Raw genomic sequence first — 22,432 nt, 5'->3', positions numbered from 1 at the left:
CGGGAATAGAGGTAGGGAGTTTTGATCTTGCACTCCATATGTAATGATGCACAACTATTTTCTAAAATTTGAGAAATAAAGGTCATTGGAATATTTGAAATATACTCATATACAAGCCTAGCCGATACAAGAACATCAAGAGTTAGATCATCCTCAAAATAGAACCAATCTATCCACTTCTCTTTTCTAACAACTATGATACAACGGATACAAGGAACAACAAGGAAGAATTCACCGAGTACTCAAAAGCTTGCAAAAATTTCATAATGTCTTGAACGAACAAGTGGCTTATTTTCATTCCTTTTGTCAATTTCTATTTTTATGTGACAAATGTGGTACTATCCATAGTGAATGACTTGCTAGTAAAAAATAGTCAAAAGATTATTAACTTGTATCATGAGCATAAAAAATCTTCACCACTATTGTACTACACATTCACTTATGATTTTAATATACAATTGTTGTCATATCATACAAGGGATATTCTTAATTGTTATCCATAACATCTGCACCAACTCGGGTTATATTTTTAGGCTTGAAAGCAATTAAGGTTTCTCTCATAGCAATAGCATCTTGAACACCTATAATAAGCTTGAGCCTGTATTGCAACGTATGGTCCAATATGAACAAAAAGGCAGTCACCCACTTCAAAATTAAAACTTTTAGTTTACTGAGGCTTATGTATAAAAACAAACCTTTGCAAAAGCAAACAAGAATTTCTGTAGGGAAAAGTCTTTGTGTTTTAAAATGATATAGGCCTTAAAATGAGGGCAAAAGTAAGCAACTACTGCAAATGAAAGAGGTGGCTGCAAATGAAGGAACATAATAAGTAATTGATGATGGTATAAATGATGAGGGGCGAAATATATTGGAAAATTTCAAAGCAAGAGGGATGGGAACAAGTGAATGATTACAATGGTTTTCTTATCATCATTCCTAGATTTCCAACAAATAAAAAGGTTTTATGTTTATTTTTTTACCTCAGTTTTTACCTGTATGTTGATGATGATACTAATTTCTAGTTTGAGATTTATGTAGCATATATCTAATCCAAATCAGGGTGCTAAAATTGATGCTAATTGTTGAAGAGTGTGATGCTAGTAACTGTTGATAATAAAGTTGAGTATGAAATGAATCCAAATCAAGATGATGTTAATGCATGATGGTTGTATAATTTTGTTGATCAAATAAAGCTAACCATGCATAGTTGAATGCTACATTTCTAAGCTAACCATATAGTGTTGATCAATACTGAAGCACCGTAGTGGTGGATCTAGAGACTGATGACCACTGAAAAATGGATGAAAATATATTGTTGAATTGTTATAAGATTCATTTTTACCATATCATGGTTTGTAACAGTAGTTTCCTTTCCATCAAAATTTCTACAAAACATCTCATGAGCAGTCTAGGTCAACAATTCATCACCTTAATAACTTCATTATAGATAGAAGTTACTTGAATGGGATGACATTAAATAGGGATGAAAAGAGGATATAAAATAGGGAAAAAGGGATGACAAAATATACATTCCCAAGATGAACTAGTGATATTTATCTCTGTCTCTCAAAGACTTACCAAGTGTATAATATAAGTCCCCTTATATGAGAAAAGTGAATCACCTACACTAAGGGTCCCACTTCCATGACAACTTCTTTAATGTTTAAAAGATAAACTTCAAAGAAAAATACTTGAAGGATCTTAAATCCATTCTATGAAAGTTGAGATATTAGGTTTATTCTTCCTAGCTTTAAATTTAATGACAATTGTTTCAGAATGTGACCCAGGGCCTTCATTTGGAGTGAGTTATATGTGTTCCAATGTGTGTTCCCTATCTCTCTTACCTGACATAGCTCCACTGCCAAAAGGATTTTTCAATACCCCGATCAGTTTACCTTGGTACCACACAAGCATAACCCAGTGCCAGCAAGCATGTTCAATACCTCGACAGGTTTACATGTACTTCCCAATACTTCCATTTAATATTTTTTCTTTCTTTATGTGAAGAATATATATATATATATATATATATATATATATATATCTATCTATATGAGATAATGTATATTGCTCATTGGTAGTTTTTAGAGTGTAAGGAATTTAGCGAGTATGCATGTATTTTATATTTGCTAGGCACATAAATCATCATTCAAGTTTATACCAAGGGTGACACCATTCAAAATAGTCTTAAATCTAATTTATTTAATGGGTAGTTAAATGAAGCATCTTGGATAATAACTAAAAGGCCCCTCTATTTGATCATGCTAGATTGCTTGTAAAATCCTATTAATGTTATACATGAATGGTCTACCAAAGGAGATTTTTCAACAATACCTCTTAGAGGAACTTGGAAAGATTTATTGGATAACAACTTTTTTAGAGAAATTAGACTTATATGATTGATTCACCTAAAAGTAATGGTGTTTCTTATTAAACCCCTAAATTCACCACATAATTTTAACCTTGTGAACGTAAGGAAGTGAAAACCCCCCCACACTCCCCCTCCCCCCCCACTGACTCAGTGGACGATCCCAACTAGGTGACGTGGAGAAGTATTAACATATAAACAATCATAGTCACTTTACAAAATAATGAGGAATTAAGAGAAAATCATACCTGACAAGAATTACCATAGGAGTGTTTGATGTCAACACAAACAATAACTAATGGTGGTCAATCTAATGATGGCAGTGGTAAAAGGAACCATAAGAAGTTGCAACATGTCCCATCAAAAATAAGTTGTAGCAGTTGTGCCTCCATATGTAGCAACTGAATCTTAAAGAGTTTCAACTGCAAGAATAATTAGTAACTACAACAATTTTATTTTATTTTATTTTTCTATACTATCCTACCCTATTTTATTTGAACAAACGAAGATCTACTTCAAGTGTAGGAGTAATTCCAGTGCAACTATGTGTGTAACAAATGTAGGAATACATTCATACTCAAGTTTAAAATATAAGTCTTAACATTTACCAAATCATGAGGAATCAACTACTTCGTTTGATATGATGACAAGAGTTATTTAAGAAGGGTGTGGTGCTCTAGCCTGATAACTATTTGGAACCAATGCTCAATATAGTTGTAATGCTCTTTGGTTGCTTGTTCATCAGTAAAAGTTTGCATGTTATCCTTTGGCATGCCACATGGATCTTCTACGAGTTGTTAACTAGTCTCTTGGGTGCATAAAATATATAAAGGTAGGCATGATTGAAATTCCTCATTATCAAGTTCCTTTATCTGCTCCTCATCACCCTTTGGGATACTCAAGTGGCCTAATGATAAAAATGAGAAAAAATCATTGATATCTGGCTCTAAAGGCTGCCCATCATCAGTTGTGGTCCATGGTTGCTTGATTTCTTTTGGGCCTTCTTCTAAATATTTCTCGTAGAATTATTTCTCTACTATTGCTTCTTAGAATACAGATATATCTTGATTGTTGTCAGGATTTTCTCCTCCTGAGATGTAGAGGCATCGATTGCTGCTACAATTTCAAAAAGTTTTTGGAGTAACATCTTCTATCAAGATCTTGATCATTCTTGAATCCTTATTGTTGGTTGTTAATCCCTATTGTGAAAGTGTATTAGTACATTGGGAGATTCTTATAGCACCCAAAAATTTGTAAGGAAGTAAATGAAATAAGTGAAAAGAAAGCAAATTCAAAACAAGATCTAGCATGTACCTAGATGCCCACATGCTACTAGGGTGTGTTGTTACCAATTAATTGTTCATAACGATCCAGTTTATTCATCATTTCATACAATACCAACATCATCTAGATCCAGTGAGGCAAGCAACCCAAAAAATGTGGATGTGCAAGTTCTTACCTCTCGTCTTACCGCTCCCGCCACTCTGTGTTCTAGGATGCTTAGATAATGCAATTGAGGAAATATAATCAAACATAAAATCAACCAAGACCTAATTCCTTCACAACGATGCCAAAAATGATGGGAAATTTAATTATGTAAATTGTTGTTCATTAAATTGTTGACCGGGAGTTTGTAAATCGATGAGGTGCTAGAAAAATGTATGCAAAAATAAGCTTAATTGGTTTGAGATCAAAAGACACTACATCAATATACTTTTTGGAAAATCAAACTACTCCCTTTTATTTGAAAAAATAAAGTGCCCTTCTTAGAATTTTTTATAATTTTGTTGTTTCGATTTGATTGGATTAGTATTGGATTGATTTTTGCATCTTTTCCTGTAACCATAATTTTGATCTCTATGTCGAATTCAAATTTTGTTAATGATATGTGTAAAATTATATGGTCCATTCTTTCATTAATTGGTGATGTAAGGCTTATTTCGTTTGATTGTTATGGTTAGTGAGATTATCATTGCTCCTAATAACAAGAAAATGTTTAAGTTTAAGGAACACTACATAATCAAGATTTGTAACAACCCTAATTAATTTTGTAATGCTAATAAGATAACTTCTATAAGCTATCATATTGACTCTTATGATAATCCTTTTATCTCCGTGTGATGTGTGATTTTTTAAAAATGTTTCAGTGTTTGAATCAATGGTGATAAACTAATGTATATGCCTTATATTGTTGGCATTGTAAGTTTTTAAATGTTTATTTTACATCATTTAGTTGTTCAATCATGTCACGTCCATCGATTAATGATCCATTGATATCGAGTTAAATATAGTATTTTTGGTGATTTGTTTCATGGATTCATACTTAAGCAAACATTGGTTTCAAGTGATGTGTTACGTTTTGACACATATTTATTGACATACCTGGAATCCTAAGTCTTGAGTGTCATCCTATGGTGATTCCAACTGTCATATGGCTTGTTATCCTATGACCACCACTTCGATTGCTCATATCCCAACGTCATTATGGCCCTGACTCGAGCTAGTACTTAACAATTGCTGAATTCATTAATCTGTTTTCTGAGAGGGTTCTCCAAAAAAGCTCATTTCATCCCTTATCATTTTGGTCTGGAAGGCTCTACAATTTAGGGTTCGATGTCTGGTATTTTATGTTTTCTCGAACCTTTTTTCACTATGTTTGTATTCTTTTTCATTAGGGGAATTTTTAGGTCTAAAATGGGCCTCCTAAGAAAAGTGTATAACCAAAATAAAATTTATAAGAACCAATAGGATTCAAGATAATGATGTCAACCATGGGGGATGATTCACCATTTTTGGAGTAAAAAATTAAAAAGATTAAAAAATAATAAAATAATAAAACTACCTTTTTAACTTGTATTATCAACTTATATCCCTAAGTTTTTACTCAAATTTCGAGTGAGAGTACCAGTTGGATGCAAAATTTAGTTCCTCGTCCAAGGAGTACCCATGTTTCATACTTTTAGTGGACCCTAATGTTAGCTTGATGGGCCCTGACCCAAGTTCAACATTAGTTAGCCAGGCAAATCCCTACATTACTGGCCCTTTCGGCATCAATCCACGGAGCGTGGACTAAGGTCTCACCCGAACCAATATGGGGGGATGCAGGAACCAAGTTTTTGCACCCTGAGATAGTAGCAATGTTGCTTTATACCTTTAAACTGCCTTCGTGCAGATCGATACTCCTGTTAGGGCTTATCGATATACTTCTCTGATTCATCCTTCATACCTCCACGAAGGTCTACGATCGTCCATCGCGTACCCTAACTAGGCAATTCAGACACTTACACGCTTTTGTAATTACTTTACTATTATGTTTATTCATATTATCCTAATTATTGGATAACTTTAACATGCATTGCAATTATCTTCGCGTAAACAGATATTCCTACTTGCGTTCATATAACAAAGAAGAACATATAGATTCGCGCATCAATACAACATTAAAACATAAACTCAGTGTTCATCATAACATGGTCGTATGCATTTATAATAGAAGTAAAATAGCTCATACACATGTAATTCCAGAATATGTCTCGTTATTGATAATTCAGATCTTCTGTACAGACTCTAACTACCCCACACACACAGCTGCAGGGGTCTGCGCACTCAGCTACGGACTTCTACCCTAGGCCTATGTGCACATAGCTACAGAGCCTCTTTCCTACGCTAAAACTCTTCAGTCTTAGCTCTCATAGAACCATTACATCAATTCACACTTAGATCTCTACTAAAAGACTCTTCTAAGACTTCTTTTTATACAATTCCATGGTCTGCGGATGATGGGTAGATCTCCTAAAGCCGACATGACTTACATAAACAAAGGGTGGAAACCCTCAATGACTCTTTACAACTTCGCACTCCACGACCACAAAATGCAAAGACTTTACATTCTTTCATACAAAACTTGGGCTTTTAACCCCAAAATTGACTCTAGGGGACTCGTTCCCAATAGGCCCCCAACACAAATATGGTAACTCGCCCTCGAGTCACTCTGCTGGGGCGGAGATCTTGTTGCGAAGACCTCCTAGCTCCACCTGTACCACTGAAAATTTAGCGGTGCACTATGTTGCTGCCTGCTTTACCTGCTCGACCAGTTGCTCCGTCGCTGGTCCTGCGCTATCTACCTATATTTTTTGCTGTGTTTCCTGCAAACTAGACAATTTTCCTTCAATGGTGGCTGTGAGCACATATGATTCATATAATCAAGGCCCTATTCTAGCCTTGAGAATAGCCTCTTTCCATTGTGCTGCGTCCACCTATTCCTTTAGTGACTTTGCTTCTTGCAGCTTCACTAACCTCTGTGTAATGGCGATGGTGCGTGCCGTCGCTTTGACCTCGTCATATTTTTGCTACAATTCCCTCACCTCTGTTTCTAGCCTCTGCAGGTTGGGAGCTTCTTGCAGACTGGTAAGTACTTCAAGCGCCTGCTCGAAGAGCATAGTACAATCCTTCATTGCAGTGTCTACTACTACAACGACATCTTTGACAGTGGCCTCACGCTGCTCTGAATTCTGGTGGAGTCGAAGGCTAGGCCCTCAACTTGAGCTCCATGATCTTAAGGTTCAGCTCAAACTAAACCTTAGCCATCTTTGTCCTTGCATCACACACACTTGCAACAAGCTTCCAAATTCTAGCATCGACTAATGCATCGTAAGGAATATTAAGCTCTGGAACATTTTTGCATGCCTCAGCTACTACAGCTATGGTGCACTCATTCTTCTCTGTGATATTCTTAAGGAGATGAATCACAGAATTCTTCTGTACAACCATCTGGGCATTGTTAACCTTTTGTTCGCTGATCACATTCAGGGCACACTGCTCGCAAGCCCGAAATTCTGCGATCACGTTGTCTTGTAGGGTGTGAAGGGCTTCACTTGGAAGCACAACCAAGTTCAAGCCGACCTTCTTCAGAGCATTGACGGTGGGCTTGTCAGCTTCCACTTTTGTAGTCAATGCTTCGTCCAGAAGCACGACGGTCCAGGGATCCAAGGAGCGGACCAGCTCTGCTGCTTCTGAGGTCCCAAGCGCAAAGCTAGTTGACGTCGTGTTGCGTTGTCCCACATTGGTCTGCACTTGAGTGGCCTGGATCTACAGCTCACATAGACCCATCTGAATGGCTACCAAGGCTTGATTCTTTTGTTGCTCAAACTGCTCCAACAGTTCCTTGATCGCATCCCTCACTGTGTCCCCGATATCATTCAGATCACCTTGAGTCAAAATGATCGGGTCAAGTGATGATTTTGTGGCCTTGGACTTCTTTTGCAGCCCTACTTTTTCCCGCTCCCTCATGCGCTTAACCTGGAATGGCATAGTCTCCAGGTCTACACCTCCCTGTCTTGATTGCTGCTCTTCTTCCTCCGTCTGTGGCAAAGGAGACCTATGACTTCTGTCAAAGTTGTGCTCTTCCTAGGACTTCATCCTCCTCTTTTATCTGATTCTTGGCAATGCGCTTTTCTTTAGCTTTTTCCTCGGCCTCATTTTTCCTTATTTCGGCCAATCGCTCCATTTTTAACCTGGCCTCTTCCTTCTTCCACTTCGCTGCAGACTTACTGGACCCAGCTGACAAGTCTGACACCGTGCGCCACTCTGCTAGCCAGCTCTCAAGGATCGTGACGATTGCATCATCCGTTGCCAGGTATGGAAGATCATACCATTTTTGCTTAGGGTCCTTCCGAGATTTGATGGAAATACAATGGAAATTCGCCTTGAACTCCACATATTCTGACAACTGCTCAAAGACAGTTGGTGAGAGCCATGACTTGTAGTTGATCATGGCATGGATACTTGCCTCCATCAGCAAATCCCTACACTACTGGCCCTTTCAGCATCAATCTACGGAGCGTGGACTGAAGTCTCACCCGAAGCAGTATGGGGGGATGTAGGAACCAAGTTTCCGCACCTTGAGATGGTAGCAATGTCACTTTATACCTTTAAACTACCTTTGTGCAGATCGATACTCCTATTAGGGCTTATCGATATACTTCTATGATTCGTCCTTCATACCTTCGCGAAGGTCTATGATCGTCCTTCGCATACCCTAACTAGGCGATTCAGACACTTACACGCTTCTGTAATTACTTTACTATTGTGTTTACCCTAATTATCTTAAGTATTGGATAACTTTAACACACATTGCAATTATCTTCATGTAAACAGATATTCATACTTGCGTTCATATAAAAAAGAAGAACACATAGATTCGCGTATCAATATAGGATTAAAACATAAACCCAATTTTCATCATAACATGGTCGTATGCATTTATAACAGAATTAAAATAGCTCATACACATGTAATTCCAGAATAACTCTCTTTATTGATAATTCAGATCTTTTGTACAGACTCTAACTACCCTGCGCACACAGCTGCAGGGGTCTGTGCACTCATCTGCGGACTTCTACCTTAGGCCTCTACGCACACAGCTACAAAGCCTCTTTCCTATGCTAAGACTCTTTGCGCTTATCTCTCACATACCCATTACATCAATTCACACTTAGATCTCTACTAAAAGACTCTTATAAGACTTCTTTTTATACAATCCCATGGTCCGTGGACCATGGGTAGATCTCCTAAAGTTGACATGACTTACATAAACAAAGGGCGGAAACCCTTAATGACTCTTTACAACTTCGCACTCCACAACCACAAAATGTGGAGACTTTACATTCTTTTATACAAAACTTGGGCTTTATGCCCTAAAACTTGGGCTTTTAACCCCAAAATTGACTCTAGGGGACCCGTTCCCAACACCTGCTACATGGAAAATGAGAAATAAGTGAAAAAGCATGATCAAATTTTGCATCCAATGAGTTTTCCACTTGAAATTTGAGTAAACCCATAGGGAGATAAGTTGAAAAAATAGTTTATTAGTTTTTCCCTCTAAAATTTAATGATGTAATCTAATCATACTTTGTTATTTCCACTATTATTTTATAATTTCCTTAGGAGGCCCATTTTAGACCTCAAAAATCCACTAATATTTGACAACATGCCGCGTATTTTGCAAACCGAGCTCATTGGGGAAAAACTTGTTGAAGCCAATGATGAATGAATGGCTCTGTTTTGCCGAGTCAGCTAGTGGGAATCTGTATAGTTGTTTTAGGGACATAGTAACAAGGTCGTAAAAGGTTTTTCTACCCATTTTAATGGGAGGAGAGCCCATTTGGACAACATGGAAATTAAATTCAACCTAGAATTCATAGCAACAACCACGTACATTACTCTTGAAGGTGAATGATGGTCTAAAAATGCCGCAGTTTGAAATGTTCCATAGAGGAAGCTCCACACCAGCAAGGGTTGCGATTAACATGTCAAAGGTATTCCCATATCATCTTTGAATCCTAAATGGTGTGATTTGTTTCACTTAATTCGTGAGTATATATCTTGTGAAGGGTGGTATAAAATAGTGTTTATGTATCATATCAGGATTTTAACTGTTTTCTTAGGCTGAAAGCTTAAGTTGCCCTATTATTTGATGAAGAGTTTAACAAAAATGTCATGGTCCTATCAAGCAGACCACAAGAACCCTAAAAGGTCCTTGTTGTACCATAATTTGATTTGCATACTACTTAAACATCATTTGGCTCAACTTGGTGATAATTGGGATTCTTTTCTTGCTTGTAATGGATATGATAAGCCTCTTCCATTTAATCCTTCTCAATATCCTGCTATAATGCTACCTGAACCCTCTCCTATCGGTTTAAATCCATCAATATTTGTTATGAAAGTTGACAAGATGGGTGTGAGGCATTTGTCCGAGCACTAGGGTCACCTTGCTTGGATGAGAGTTAGGTTGAAGTCTTCAAAATTTTAACCTCACTCCATGTTACCAGAAGTGCGACAAAAACCCATGATTTGAAACCCTCCATAGAGTCTCCTCAGCTTGAACTAGAGTCAACCTAGTTTGCACAAGAATAGTAAATTTATAAAAAAAAGAACATTTAATAAGATATGGTTAAGATAAAGAAACTTCGAAGGAGAATTGCTCAAGCCAAAAGGGTTAGGCATAAAATTATCCCCGTGGATGTTCCATTGGATCATTTGGAAACCAATCCTAAGCCATTTCCAAAAAAGAACAAGCCCCAATCTTAGGCTGGTTCTTGTTATCATGGCGACATGACCGATTGTTATAATTCTTCACTAGGTACTTCTCATTCAGATGAACTTATTTCCAAAATGTATTGGAAAAAACAATACATAATTATAGTTCCTTGTCTAGAATATCACATCAGATAATTAATCTATGAAAATAATTAGCTAAGGACTTCCTTCTAAGTGAAGGATAAATCTAAAGAACAAAAGTAATCTAGTGCCGAGGGTAAAACCCAGTCAAAGGACACTTGCAGCATGATTAAACCTATGAATATAAAAGTCACTATTTAATCAAAATTAAAGGGATCTGGTGCAGACTATTCTTCCCTTCAATTGAGATAAGTCTAGGATAAGTTCATCATATGTTAATTATTTCATTTTAATTCTTGTTTCTGAATCTTGGAAGTCCTCTTCCCAAAGAGGAAAAGTTTAGAGTGGTTTGGATGGGCCACAAAGTTAGCTTAAGGATCATTCTCTTGCCTGAACAACAACAATAATCGATATGACGTCTCTTCTTTGTTGGTAATTAAAAGACATGCCTTAATCCAATAGATAAAGAGAAAAGGTAATTGTACCTAGTCTAACTAGTTGGAACCACCATTTCAACAGAAAAGGAATTGTTTTAAGTTCCTAATCGGGTGGTCTCTCTTAGAATGTTGAAAGGGTCATTTTTTCCGATCAACAACGGTTTAACCACTTTATTTATTAACTGTGGCTCGTTTACAACTAACCGTGGTCCCTTTTCTCTAATACGGGTCAACCAATTACAATTACTAATACAAGATTTATTGACTCTCGAACTAACTATGACTTTGACTTGGCCCATTGGGATTATTACATAAATAAAGGGGTTAGGGTTGGACCCTAACATCTATTATCTAGAATTCAAGTTCTTCCTTCGTAGCTATAATAGGTGGATGTTGGATATCCAAATTTCTTTTTCATTTTTCCTTTAGCACTGTGTGTTGAGCCATTGGCTCCTTGTGATGTAACACTAGAACCATGTCCTTAAAACAAGCTTCTCTCTAATGTATCTAGTATCTGGGAATCAAGGCTAAATGTTAAGTTCTTGAATCAGTTCACCACCAGATGATTGGAGAGGTCGATAATTCTTTGAGCACTAAGTCCTAGATTCAGGTGATCTAGCATCCAACAATTAAAACCAATTGAGGTTGTAGCATAGGCTGACACCATAGATGGTCAAATTCCTAGATACTCCTCGCACTCCAAAAACCACACCTAGTTGTAAATTTTATCGAGCCCATTGAATTTTCTTGAAAATGGATCCAGGCATAAGTTTCCTGTGTATGCTTGCTTCAACACTAAAGGAGAATATGCTTGAATAAAATGCATAATGTTGAATGTAAAGGCCCACTTTGAAAAATTGAAATACAAAGAAAAACTCTGCCACACCAAATCCGTGGCATGTATCCCAAGAATTACCACATCATATACCATGTCACTGCCATATCATCTACCACATCATCTAACTGCCACTTGTCATGCTACGTCACCTGCCACATGGTTTCTTTGCCACATGTCATGCCACGCCATGACCATGTCACTATTGCTTGTCATTTGAAAATGAACCACTAGGGCACCTAAAGATTCAAAAGTCCACTTGCCACATCATTTGTTCGCCACCTATCATGCCACATCATGGCCATGTCAATACCACTTTTCATTTTAAAATGGACCACTTGGAAACCAAAAGATACCAAATCCACATGCCACATGTCATGACCATAGAGTTCCATGTCATTAGTCATGCCATGTCACTCCCACCTGATACCACCTAGATGCGACTTGTACCACCACATGGGTGCCATGTGCCATGTTATCTTGTTTCCATCTCATCAACTTGACATCTATATGCCATGTCATTTCCACCTTTATGCCACATTAGTTCATCCTCTACCACCTATAAGTGTGTCCACCTTACTTCAGAAATCTGGCATCCAACCTATCCCGAAGGTGTTTTCCTTCAACAACCCCTGGATGCACGAATGGCCTCAAAGTATAGATAAATCTGGGTAATCTAATATTCGACTCATTTCAACTGATCCACAATATGATGCATCCAAGATGAACGAATTCCCAAATGCCTTAGTGCATCCTCGAATGACTTAGATTTTGAAAATTTGACGAGACTAGAACTTATCCTAAACTGCTTCACTTCAAAATTATTTTTCTTCGCATTCCTTGGGAGTTAGGAAAAGTCTCATATAACTTTGGAAGACTCTTTGAGAATACTATCTAACCAAATTATTTTTCATGCTCTTTTCATCAAGATAAATATAGGAAAAATGTCTACTAAGTTGGTTTATTCAACTAATTAGCATTCATGACTTCAAGTCAAACATTCTACAACATATACAGAACAATCAATGATGCTAGAAACCTTAAAAAATAATGACATTATTACAATCATGAATACTCAACAAAATCCCTTGAACTTGAAATTACTTAACATCAATGACAAAACAAACTTCCAACAATATAATTAACACACTACAATTCTTGCTAAACCACATCACCACAGTGTAAGAGTGAAGAACTTACCCCACCAATGTAATGCACTAACGACATCATATAATAACATCATAAACAATACACTTATTCATCCCTAAATGTACCTATGCAAGTAATATTTTTTAAAAATGCAATTAATTAATAGTGCATCTAAATATTCATGTGAATAGTCATAATATTTTTTGCATGTGTATTACTAGTAGGCATGAATACACCGTACTACTAGTCCTCATTAGCCTATAGTAAATAGGTTTCACATCTAATATATGAAGTGGTTAACCAAAGTTAGATGGTCGCACCTTTAAAGATATGATGAGTCATCCCTACATGCATTTCCATAACAAGCTAATGCTATCATGCATTTATAGGTCCATGTGAAATAAAATGTATTATTGGACAATGATGCAACTAATCCATACTAATGCATATCGTGTCATGTGTGAATGTCAATTCAATAAAAAAAAAAGGGAATACACCAACATGGCACTAATGATGATACTCTAAGTCATCCATGCTTACATTGCATATACTTAAATAGCCTCTTACGTTTTTTTTGATGCACATGAGTGGATGATGTACCCCACAAATTGTTCTTTGTAAAGTTCCAAACCAAACCTATTGTCGCAATAAATTGATGCACCGATCATATTCAAATGTTCAATGCATTTCAAATGATATAGTGTCACATGTATTGTAGCTTGTAAATGTACCTTCATGTGGTGTGTGATGTTTTAGAGTGCTACACCATTGAAATTTAAAAATGAAAATGAAAAATATAAATTAAACTGAAAAATTATAATTTCAAAAATGTAAATTAAAATATATCAAACAAAATTTTAGTTTTATCTTTGTCACAAAGATATAGTTTTTATGAAATTAAAACAAAAATAAAAATGTTTAAGAGGGATTTTATAAATTTAAAACTAAACTAGAATTTACTATGAAAGTTTTAAGATATTTAGACATTTAGCTAAAAGGAAGATGTTTTCTTTAGTTAAAGTATGTTTCTTCATATTAAATTACAATTATTTAACTCAATATTATAATTATGTTTTATACATAAAATGATTTGATGTTAATCTTCCTTATTTTACTAATACTTACATTGTTATGTAGTTTAACAACCAATTGGTTCATGATCTCTAATTAAATATAATGGAGGCTTATTTGATAATGATGAGCGACGAGAAACTTCCTAATTTTTTTTATTTTATTTTTACATTGAGATATTGTCTCAAGTGGTCGTGTTTGTTAGAGTTGTTGACTATTTCCCTATTTGAGGGATTTAACCATGTAATAGGTTAATGTAGTGATATTTCATCTATTTGTGCGAGTACTTATTTTAAAGTGTTTGAAATGTGTGTGTATACCCTATTTAGGATGATATCATATCCCCTAGAAGAATGACTACAATTATTGTTCAAGATTTTGAACCTCTATCACTACATACATCAAATAACTTCTAGATTCTATAATATTTAAATATTTTTGAGCCAAAGAAATATTTTATTGAATCAATTGTGTTGTTTCCTTCATCAAGGTTCTAAGATCATTTTCATTTTGTTTTATTAGTTTATTTAATTTAATTTATTTTTGGTTTGGTTTTCTCCCTTTTTGATATTGTTTATATTCTTTGTCATACACCTTATACAACCTTGGTAAATTGAAATAAAGTGAAAAGTGTTTCTTTTCTTTTCTTTTCTTTGCTATGTAAGATTGATAGTGAGAAAACTTGCATTTTCTTGGTAAACTAATTTCTATCTACCCTGAATCTTATAAAGTTACACACTTTGTAATAATTTTTTATTTGATTTTTTTGTTTTCTTTTATATGAATCAATGTTAAAGGTTTTTTGCAAATAAAAACAAGGGATTTTGGTATAAGCATGCACATCAAGACAAATAATCAATAATGAAAGAACCTCACTTCTCCTTCTTAACATTTGTTATACATTTCTCAATAACATATTTGGTTAAAAGTTACTTTATTAAATTAGATATATTGAAAAGCGCATTTCACTTAAATTATAAAAGTAAATACCTCATAATATTATTTAATACTTTTAAAGTTATTTTTTGCATACTATTTAATTGATAAAATACTTTTACTAGAAAACTGATTATCATATATGTTATAAAAGTGAGATAATTACATTCAAAAAATAACTTATTTGTAAAAATAAGATCATATGGATAGTTAAAGAAGGAACATGAATCTCTTTCACATAAAAACCTCATTACATAGCCATAACAAACCATTAATGAACCTCCACTTGTCATGTGGTACATTGCTTTCTTTTTATGCCTTTTTAAAAAGCCATAACTTTGACATTCAAAGTTCATTTTTGGTGTCTTATTTTTTTCTAAACTACATATTTTTTTATGGGATTATATTTAGAAATTTGGTTTCTACTTTTGAAGTTATATTACATGCATATTTTAATATGGATAATCCAATTGATCTCTATACTTACCAATTCAAACTCCTTCTCATGGAAACCATGTATGGAGGATATACCATAAAATAAGGGGTTTCACCAAATTACCTTTGGAAAAAAGTGTCTAACTAGATGCATTAAAGACATCCAAATGCTATAATAAAAATGATGAAGTGTGTGAATTAATTAGAATGATCATCTCTAATGATTTCCAATTGTTAGAAACTCTGGGGGTGGTGAATTAGTATTTCATGCCTAATCAAACATTACTTACTTTATGATTTCATTTTCAAATTTATCTAATCCATTATTTCATTAGTAGCACAATGTGTCATGGATCTAGGCATATTCAGTAAACCACGAGCAACATTAAACATAGGAACATATAAACCATAAGAATGAAACACATCATCAAAACATCAACGCATAGGGACAACAAATTTCTAGGTGGAAACCCAATTGGAAGAAAACCACCATTATTTTTGTCTTTTTATTCTTCTTATTATTAAGAAAATATTCTTACATCTTGCACGCACAAACTCTTTCCAGTGTGTAGGATCCTGCCTATTGGAGGCTAACACCTCCCCTTTTTTCTCTAGCTTCAACTAGAAGGAAGCTACTACTCCCTGATTAAGTTTACCATCTACTACCGAAAGGAAGCTACTAGTCCCTCACTGAAGGTTCTAACCCTTAGTTCCTTTGTGGACCACATGTGTTCCAAAATATTTCAAACTAGATCCAATTGAATAAAGAAAAACACAAAGGCTTGCAGACCACGTTTCATCCAATTTTCAAAATGGACCCACCAAAAAAATTATGCTCAATTTAAATAACTAAATACCAAAACCTCTCTACAATAAATCATTGATAAAAAAAATAGCTTGGATAGGACATCAATGCTCTTTACTCATCAATACTATCAAATATCAAGTGAAAACACTTTACCCAAAAGCATTATCAAACATCAAGCCAATGTTCATCTATAATCATGATACTCAACAAGATAACCATACCATAACCCTATCTGACAACAAGATCCCTCATAAACTAGTCATTAACTCAATCTAAATACATGACAATGTGTAGCAAAATTATTAGGCATTTCTTTGCATAATACTAATATAAACAAGCTCAAAGCATCATGAAGTCTACAATAGGCTCATATTAATGAAAATTAGTATATAAGTCTCTGCCATACCATGCTCATGAACCATCAACACCAAATAATCACAATAAATCATCATATTTCATCAATGCTAAAACCCTCTCTACATTAGGTGTTGGTGCACTAAGATGACTATTTAAATCAACCTTAATTCCTACATTACATTATCAACTTGGGATTCGTTTTTTTATTTCAAGGATGTCATCACTATCTGTGCAATACAGGTCAAAGGTTGTTACGTAACTAAATGAGTCTAACACTTCATCAAATTGTTGCAAGAATGTACTAAAAAAATCCTTAATTCTCAAAGTTAAATCAAAGACAACTCAAACCATAAATCTAGATCCAATCATAACTATGTTTCAAAGGAAATGAATTTCAAGCATATGCACTAAAAGAAACTATATCTAATGGGTTATTGTCTGATCTAGTAAATGGAAATAAATACTACAACAATAGACAACAAGTAACTACTTCAATCTTTAACATGAATTGGAAAGAACATCAATCATTTTTAACATTTGGCTTAATCTACACAACTCATTAAAAGAACAAAATTAAAGAAACAACATTTAAAGATCTATTTCAAAGGCAATTACAAAATAACTTGATTATGTGAAAGAACAATAATAAATATTTGCAGAAAATAAGGAAATAATTATGACACAAAGGAGCAACGAATCTTCTAGTGACAGGGCCCAAAGCCTCCAGAAGTTACTGCTGATAAAGCTCAGAACACGATCAAGAGAGAATCTCTGTATTTCTCATTAATTGAAATAATAAAAGTATAGAATTATTGTAATGTCAAAATATACTCTGTTTAATACAAAGATACAATAACGGGTAAAAGTTCCTATTGTCTAATCCTTTTCACCCATCGACATCATATAGACTAGTGGAAAACTAATGGATGAAAGTGAATCTTGAGGATCGAGGGATCCTCAGGATTTTGTGGCTAAACGATTGGATTTTTGTTTGCCGAATTAGCACTCTCTTTCCTATATTTTGCTAGCCCGCAGAACCAGGGAATGGTTTTCTCTTGGTTTAGTGTTGTCGTTCTATCAATTGAACAACAATTGTCCAATTCTGATTTCCTGTGCATAAAAACAAGAAAAAGTTAGTCTTTTCATGCTAAAAACATGCAATCTGTTAATGATTGATTTTACCTAACTTTCACAATCTTTTCTTCCAAATCATTTCCAAGAATGAAGACAAATATATAAAAGAAAGTGATTTATTAAGTAATGTAAGGGTACAAACATACCTTTTCTATGATCCAACATACTCCCCTACTTACCTTTTTGCATGTCCTCGTGAAAGGAGATGATTAACATGCAATTGTGTTAAGGAGTAGGCAGGATAGGTCTCTTCTGTATATAACTGAAAACCATTTTTCTTTTTAAGAATTGCAAATACTCAGCCTTCTTGGCATTCTGCCAATTCATAGTCAAAATGATACCCATCAGGCGGATACCAAATAATGAGGCTTCTATATCGGTAGACTATCCATGTAGGGCACATGCATAAAATAAGATTGTTGAACTTAGCCAAACGAGCAACGACATCTTTGAAATTTCTGTAACTAGATGACTCTCTGCTTTTAATGATGTTGGAGGAAGCCATCCACCTCTATTTTGCAGCAAGTAGGGCTTCTTCTTTAATATCCTAGAAATATTCCAATCCTCTTTTGCAGTGTCTTTATGGAGGGGACCTAAAGAGGCCACAACCTTCGGTTGCTCCATAAAATGTTTATGTTGTACAAAAAGGTGTGCGGGTTTTGTATGTTCTCCCCTAACCCAAATATATAATTCATGCTCCCTTTTCTGGAAAATGTTATATGCCTTAGCCCACTTAATCTAATTATAGGAAAAAGAAATGAAGGATTGAAATTGAACATCTCCTATGAAGGGGCTATGATTGGCATCCCTTTCGTCTTCCAGGTAAAAGTTGTGTAAGTATAATTCACATAGGAGACGCCTCACCTTTTCATTTTGCACATTGTAATAGTGAATAAAGTTTGGGGTCAATTTAAATTCAACTGGTTTATTGGCCCTGATAGCCTTAACCTTTAACAACAAATACCTCTCAAGAAAAAACAACACATAATTGGTAGTAAGTGACCTACAAGACAAGGCATCTAAATAAATGGAGCATACAATTTTAATTTGCTCCATAGATTTCTAAAGTTGACTCTGTACTTCTTTTACTTTTTTCTGCTAAACTCTAAGACTAACATAAGTTTCATCCTCTGTTGTAGTCAGATCATCAAACTTCTTCAATAAATCCTTATGAGTCTGCAGGGGTACCACTTCCCTTTGATACTGTGCTAGAGTATGTTGTAATTCTGCTAGTTCTTTCCACAACTTTCGGATGGTGGCCTCCCTTGCCAAAGGAGTATATAGGGGTGTGTCCTCAGTATGGGCAGCATTATCATAGGTTACCACCGAGTCGGTATGAAAAACTGTTTCCGCTGTATCAACTGTTTGAGAGTTTTCTGGAAAATCTATTTGAACCACAACATCCATCAAATCCGCAGAAAGAGAAAAATATGTCTGAGTCTCCATCGAGCAGGTGCAAATTTCTTTAGTATAGGTCTCGGTGATTTCAGCATGATGCATTTCAATTTGAATTCCAATTGAATTCATAGGGGTGTCTTCTGTTTGCGTTCCAGTGGTTTGAAGGAGGTTTTCACTTTGAGTACCAATAGTTTTCAATTCTACTTTGTTCTTGGGAGCCTTGCTCGCTTCTTTCAACCACTTTCTCAATTGTTTGATCTTTTTCTTCAATTTTGTATTCTCTTTGCTCAATAGATTCACCCTCGCACTATCTGCTTTCCTTTCCTTCTTAGTGAGGCATTTGATTGGAGAAGAAACAACCGTATTTGTTTTGGGAAAAAGAGGGGTTATATCATTACTAGGATCACGTTCCAATAAAACAGTATCTCCTGACTGAGTTTCTGGCTCAGGGCTTATTTCTACCTGATTTTTTGGCTCAGGGCTTCTATTTATAAAGGAGATTTGTCCCCCTTGTTCCTGTGACTCCTCCATATCTCCAGAGGATGGTAAAATTTTTGTATGACCAGAGCTATCGACAGAGGTAGACTGGTTATTGGTGTGGTTCTAATCCTGTAAATGTCCAGATTAACTTTCCTCCATATTTTGAGAGGACGGTAAAATTTTTGTGTGACCAGAACTATTGGCAGAGGCAGACTGGCTAGGGGTGCAGTCCTGATCTTGAGAATGTTGAGATTGACTTTCCTCCATATTTCTGGAGGACGGTAAAATTTCTGTGTGACGAAAACTATTGGCAAAGGCAGACTGGCTAGGAGTGCGGTCCTGATCCTGTAAATGTCCATATTGAGTCTCCTCTTCGAAGAGCGTCTCCAAGTTTTCCAAAACTTGGGCCACCTCTTCTTCATCACCTTGTGGAAAAACATTTTGTGGACTTACAAGTGGTGTATGAGATGGTCTCGCTTCCTCTATCAATTCTGTAATGTTCTGTTGTGAACTTATCCTCTTAGAACGTCTTCGTTTTGCAGGGTCAAGAGCTAAGGAAGAGGTTTTCCTTTTTCGTGCCCTCCTTGAGACTGTTGCCTCTAAAGTTTGCCATTCATTATTTGGTTCATTAACATTCTCTACAATTTGGCCAACAACTGCTCCTTCCTGTGCATTTCTTGGGTTTTCTTCTAATGAGGGTACAACAGGGTTTACAAAATTATCCCAGGTTAATTGCTGTTGGGTTAGTTCTCGAGCAACAATGAACTTAACTAGACCATGATGGCTAATTGTAGCTTGCGGGTTCTTAGATTTCCTGACTCAAATAGCAAGATCATGCAGTAAAGAATTTAAAAAGGGGTAAATTAACTACAATCTTTTGCCTATGTATTGCTAGAAGCTTAAGGTGTCTAGACCGTACCACATCCCGTTGGCCATCTCAATTGATATATTTCTGAACAATTATTTCCAATTCTTGCCATGGATCCTTCAAAGATGCAGGTTGAATGCCCTTGCCTTTGCGTATTAGTTCTTCACCCGTCTCTTTGAATACTTCAACAGCTTCATACAATTGTACATGCTTCTCAGTCCACTTTATGCCTTCTGTCGAAAGTTAGAGACTTCGGCTATGAGCTCTTCGGAGACTACTATGGCTCTTCCTTTTATGGTTGTGTGTCCATTCTATAAGTTTTGCAAAAATTTTAGTGCAACATCACTGTGAAATCCCTGCAACCTGACCAGGTATTATACCCACCCAACGCTTTCAAGAATTGCTCAAGCCTGTTCTGTTAATTGCAATACTGCGGGCTCATTGCGAATAGCATTGCCTCCCATGCTTGTTGTGCTCCTGTCCTAGCAGCACAGAGCTTATATTGTGCTCTCCCACAACCCCATTTTCACGGTTTAGGCTGCTCCCATTTCACTTGTCGCTACTACGGGAATCGCTTTTGCTTTCTATTCCTCTGGCTATCACCATTTCGACAAATGAAATTGATCGATACGAATTGATTATATGATACGATGTCAGTAGCTGATAAAATAGCTGTTTCAGCATCTACAATAGCTATAACAAAGATCGATAAGATGCCCCTGGCCGGCTATATTTTAAGATAATTTGAATATGCTACTGAATTTGAATCGACCGTATGCAGTAATCCCAATATCATGGTATGTTTACCATATAATAACAAAGTTAACAGATCTCAACCAATACAATAGTTTCTATGGCTACACAGACCATTGATGATACTTCCAAAACCATGCCAAAAGAAACCCTTGTAGGAACAACCTTAAAACTGCTTAATTCAGAATATGGTAAAGTAGCTCCTGGATGGGGAACTATTCCTCTTATGGGTTTTGTAATGGCTCTATTTGCAGTATTCCTATCCAATTTCACTACTCTACATGCGATAACCTTACTTCTATGGTTTTAGTGTTGAACAACACGAATACGCCACATGCAAGAGTTTCGATCAAAGATTTTTTATTATTATATAAATGTGATAATAATGATCGGTCAATCGGAAAAAGATTTCTATAAATGCAATACTAATTAATCGTTCCAATAAGAAATTCATGGAGGAGTTGGATAATTATATCTTGTCAAATCATTATAGCGCGTAACCTTCCCCCTCCAATAAGAAAAGGGCATCCTCATCCTCAGAGTACGAGAAAATGAGAAGTACGCATGACAACATTAATATGGCATGAAGTTGGTGGTGGAATTCGGAAGGTGGAGTAAAGCGAAGTAATTAACAATCGTACGAGCGGTTAGAGATGATAGAAAAATAATAAAGCATGTAAATATTCATTATGAGCATTAATTTTAACGTTGGTGATTGATAAAGGAAAATCTGACATGGCATGAAAAGAATAGTGACCGTTGGCATCAACTGATTGAGCGGTGCTAAAGTGATTCATTCAATGGATTTTCAATGGTTATGCTGGTTTTTAGAAGTATAAACACTATTCGATGTTGGTTTCTCCTTTTGGATTAATTAAATAGGAAGTACTAACATACTAAAGAATTGGCAATATAGAATACTACTCCAATACCACAGGCAAAGCCATTACTGCCAGTAGGTGTCTATAGCCTTGACAGGGTTTCCACTTAAACCCAAAAATGATCGAGTATCCTCAACTTATGAATTATTATTATTATTATTATTATTATTTACATATTTCTGCAAAGAGACCATTGTGCTGGCATGGTAACCAGATAACCACAATTGCATTCACCAGGGTAGAACAAAGTGAATAGTCTGACTCTTGATGAGACCTCCTATCCTTAGACATATATAATGTCTTAAAGGCCATTACCCTGATGTGGTAGCTAGAATGGGAGT

This window comes from Pinus tabuliformis, chromosome 1_1 (assembly GCF_031772625.1).
Source record: "Pinus tabuliformis cultivar Carrire ecotype Pingquan chromosome 1_1, CPIR1, whole genome shotgun sequence".
In the NCBI taxonomy this organism is placed as follows: domain Eukaryota; kingdom Viridiplantae; phylum Streptophyta; class Pinopsida; order Pinales; family Pinaceae; genus Pinus; species Pinus tabuliformis.
The sequence above is the reverse complement of the archived record's forward strand: the minus strand, read 5'-3'. Positions refer to the sequence as shown.